Below are 5,346 nucleotides of genomic sequence, written 5' to 3' on the forward strand. Positions count from 1 at the left end.
ATATATATATATATACAACATGTTACAACTTATTATGCATCACTTGGAAAACCTAGAATCACTTTAAAAGTGTAGCCATCAAGAGATTCTCCAAGTGTTCAAAACAAAGCTGAGCACAAACTGAAGGACCATATCCCAACAATTGAAGATGTCAATGTCTCTTAGTTTGTTTTGAGCTTTGTTTATGTGCTTTAACTTGTAAACCTACTCTTCTCTAAAGAAGCTGTTGTAGGTAGCTTAAATTCTCAATAGTAGTTTGTAGGCAACTTACCTATTGAATCTATTGAGTGGTACCCTTGGCTAAAGTTAGTCAAGGTGTATTAGTTGGTTTGGCTAGAGGTAGTCAAACTTAGTTGAGTGTGTGACTAGAGTTAGTCATAGCGTGTAGCTTACAATAAGATTATTGTGAGGGATTAAGGGTTTAATTCCTAGGTTACAACATGTTGTAATATGAAGTTGCTCAGTAAGTTGGAAATCCTACGAGGTAGATCGTGGTTTTAAATCCCTTGAGCAAAGAGTTTTCCACGATAATATCTTATCTATTTACTTCTGCACTGTCTCAGGAAACTAGTGGATAATTAGGTCTCTCATATATTGTTTGGTGGACGCATACCCTATATCAGCTGCTCCATCCCGATTATTTTAATAGAGAAAGTATAGAGGGACTTTGACCAGGGAACAAGTTATTATGAGATGATAATAAAAAAATTATTTAGTAGATATACTTTTATTGGTATATTTTAATTTATAGGACTAAAACTAAGATATATGAGACATAATATAAAATATGTGTTTGATTTAAATTGGATAAACTTCCCCGATTTAATCTTGTCTATTTTAAAAACTTTGGGAGAAAAATTATAGACAAGGAAAAATGTGCATTTTGTTATTTTTTATTCCTGAAATCGTAGTCTCAAATATCCTGTGGTAATAGAAATAATATTATAATTCGCAAGGTTTGGTTGAGTTGGTTGGGTGAGTGATTTTCCACATCAGAGACCTAGGATTGATTTCTCTGACCAGCAGCTTTCTCAGTCAAAGCTTATCACCTAGTGCGCTTTACATCTCTCGTGTGGCAGCAAGTTTCTCCGGAAGTTCCAAAAAGGAAGAATCCTATAATACAAACAATCTTGGAGTACTAGTCCCCAAATTAAAACTATACTCCTTATCAAATATGAAACAATTTATTCCGAAATTATAATTCCTTATTTCACCGACCAAATGATTCCTAAGTGCAATTATTTTTTCATTTCATGTACTTCAGATCATTGGGATGCGTGACAAGAGATGAAGAGTATGGAGGTAGTAGTATTTTGTCCATACCAACCCAAAAGTTTCAACTTTGAACTGTCAAGATTTTCACTAGAACATTACTCCACCGGATAAAAAAGAGTGTCTGCTTAGTCATTTGTACAACCCTTAAGAAAATATTAACACAAAAATAGGTAATTTGATTAAACTGACCCTAATTAAATAGGTATTTCGATTTGGTCACTTAACACTTAATAAAGGTAAATCTGAAAAAAAAAAAAAAAGTAAGGTTAATTCTTTCTTGAATTGGTAAGTAGACACTCTTTTTGAACCAAAAGATAAAGGCTAATTGGACAATCTTTTTTATCCGGAGGGAGTATAATTCTTTGGGAATTTTGTACACAATCGATAACCGATAAACGTATTTTCTGTAATGTCTTTCTGCACGTGTAATTCAATCCTTACATTTATTCGTGGACCAAAGTTTTCTTTAAGGTAAAGAGAGTATCGATTAGACTCTAACAGGCTAATGAATGAATTGAAATAATATAAGTTGCCTGATAGGCTGAATGAGAGAAAGAGGCCTACGGCAATAGAATTTGAAGAAAAAATTATTATGCAACTGAGCACATCAAACTTTAGTTTTGATGGGATGTGAACGAATCTGAACATTCAATCAAAACCATAAGATCATGAATGAAACGGCCAAGAATATTATAAATCTCTTTGGAAACCTGTACACAATTAATAAGCGAGTGACAAGTGTATTTTTTTCTAAAACAGACCATCATTTAAAGGTTTTAGTTGTAAACAGATAAATGAGAATACTACCAGTGCTCGTAAAGTGAGGTGAAAAAAAAAAAGAGAAGCAAAAAAACAAGTATGTATGTATGAACTGAAAAGCCACAGATTCTCCCTCTAGAAATTTTGATTTACACAGCCCAGAAGTGCAATGTATGTGAATTAAACAGTTCTTTGTACGTAAGTATGATTTATAAGATGAAATGCATTGACAATTCCTTAAATTCTGCATTATTTTCCACTAACCACTCTATCTTAAAAGTGACTTATTAGACATTATACGTTCTCAAAGTTGTCGTCATTATCATTAATATCAATCTCATAAGAAAAAAACATTTAGGCTTATTATTCATGAACTCGTTTAGAAATATCGTAATAGAAGAATGTTTCCTATCAAAACAGATTTTGATTCTTGTTATTCTCTTGCCTACCAGATAAATATTTATCTTAGTCCAATTACATTGCCTGAATTCATGTGGTAAATTCTCTCCCCACAAATGCTTACCGACCTGTTATTCCACCCAAGCCCGACTAGGAAAAAGTTATGGAGCATAAAAAAATAAAAATGAAAATAAAACCCTATATGTTACACCTATTAAATGTGAAATTTACACACAAGAATGACGTGTCCATGAAATGAATAAAAAAGGACACATCGTATTCAACTTTCATATAAAGAATTTTTCATTGATGTTCTTTAAATAAGCACTCTCTTTAGTTTCTCGTGTTCCTTTTCTTTTTTCCTCTTATGAAAATTCTCAAACTATTGGACCACCACATTGAAACGACAAACACATCAAGGAGAAAACGACGTTGCCGTCACGCAAATTAACATCAAAATTCTCAATTATTTTTGCAAATATGAAGTTAACGATTGGAGAGACAAAAGCAAATAGGCAGGTATAAAGAAATTCAAAGGAAAATGCTACATTTGTCCTTTTGTTAAAATTTAAACAAATCATTCATAATTGACCCATTTTCTCTTCTCACTGAGTCACTCAACAAATAGAAAGTTGTATATTATTTTTATCAGTTATCCAGAATATAATACATGTATAACTTAACTCTAAGATATCTAGCAAACAACTCCTAAGATACATTAAACATTTGTATAAGAAGTGTTAATGTGTTACTGCCTAAATGGTCGACAAATTAAATTTGAAAATAAGTGAATCAGTTTTGATATTTAAAAAGTCACTTATTTACCATTTCACTCAAAAGTCATTTAAATCAAAACGTGATATACCTCGTCACATTGTAATGACGGGCATCTGATTCTTTAGTTAAAAAAATAGAAAATATTAAACCCCACCTATTTTTATTAAAAACCTCTTAGCTAACCTAATACGAAGTCATTAAAAAGTGACCAGATATATACTTTTCGGTTTGGGTGACTTTTTGATTGATATATTAAAAAAAAAAAAAAAGAGGTGACTCTTTTGTACCAAAGGAAACAAATGACATTGTTCAACTATTTTCAATAGTTCAATTACTGTTTAAGCAAATAAACTCTATTATGATTGGGCTCGTATTTGCGAGAGTTCTAAAATCTCACTTCCTATCCATAATTAATTTGTCATTTGCTCTAATTTTCAATTAGGATTGGCCTACTTATATATACACATCATTTTTTAGATTTTTTTTTATATACATAAATTTATTGTGTAATTTAGTTTTTTCCACAAACCACTGTTGGATGAACTAATTTATCGAAGGTGTGTCCACCACTAGTTTTGAGAAATCAACTGTTTCCAAGCTGAAAAAGAAGACAAGTGCATGCATTTTTGGTATTGATGAAAACTGACCTCTTTTTCTGTCCACCCTTATCATTAGCTCTTGTGAATTTGGTCCCCTTTTAGCTTTTTCTTACAGTTTTAAAAATAATTTAAGGGAAAAATATAATGGCACGTGTTAAACGCTTAGGTGACGTATGGATGGTGGCATCCACATAAAACTTGAAATTGGTAGTGATACGAAAATCTATTGTATTATTCTACACGAGATAGAATACAAAATAAAAATACAAGTATCATCAATACATGAATTTAGACAACCATAATGTCTAAAATTACGCTCCCATAGTAAAAAATAACACATATTTCAAATTTTACATTATACACTAAATTTTTTTTTATGAAAAATAACTTTTCAATTAGAATTAATCCCTACATTTCAATCCATGCACATCCTTGCATATTTCTGATCTCCGCATAACCTGCATGCTTTTGAACCAAACGACTCCTAAATTTTATATGGTACGTATATTATATGGTTGTACATTTTTAATTTACAAATCAGCAAGGTCAATGATTGCATTGTTGTTGTTGCTGGTTAATAAAGGAAAAGATAACAAAATCAAACAAACAAATAATAAGCAAGAGAAAGTGTCATACTGCATGATTGCTCATGTGTGTTGGCAGTTCCAATTCAAAATGGAGAAGAAACAAATTAATTAGTTGCTCTTATCGCTAAGTTTGGTTTTTTTGGACGATCTTCACTATCGTCCATCTGTCGACCTTGAGCCTTTGAACTTCATTCATTGTCAATGGATGACTCAGTTTTCTTTGTAGTTGGAACCTAAACTAATTTGGGTGTGTTTGACACGAAGGAAATTGTTTTTTGTAGCGCGGTGCTCAAAGCATTTCGCATTAGCTGGTTCCGAGAAAGGAAATTGGTATGAAGGAAATTGCTTGTTTCAACATGATGCACAAAGCATCCCGCATTAGCAGAGTCGGATTATGAAGGAAATTTTTCTCACGTCAAATATTTTATTATGGAAAAAAAGTGATTTTCTTACTTATTTCCTTGTGTTTGATAACTGAGCAGAAAATATTGTTCCAAGAGCATTGTATATAGTTTCGTCAAACATTATGTGAGGTAGGGGTGGGAGATACGAGGGTGGGGGTGGAAGGTGAGAATGAAACAATCAATGTAGAATGTTACTTATGTAACTTGTTTCCCCTATTTTCATTAGACAAAATCATTTAAAAAAAAAAAAAATTGACCAACCAAACATGAGAAAACGGAAAAATGCTTTCCTCAGTACCAAACACACCAAGACATAGACATGGTCACTCTCCTAAATTATGTCATCTATCACGAATGTTTATGTCTTGCAAAGACATGAATCTTTGAAACTTTGTAGAATGGTAAACACATGTCACACATTTCTATGCTTTACAATTTGAATCTTATAAATACTAAATTAGTAATAGATGAATTTTGACAACCAAAATGACAAAAATTACACTCCTATAGTAAAAGCTAAACACCAATTTCAATATATATATATAT

Source organism: Lycium barbarum, chromosome 10 (genome assembly GCF_019175385.1).
Source record: "Lycium barbarum isolate Lr01 chromosome 10, ASM1917538v2, whole genome shotgun sequence".
NCBI lineage: Eukaryota > Viridiplantae > Streptophyta > Magnoliopsida > Solanales > Solanaceae > Lycium > Lycium barbarum.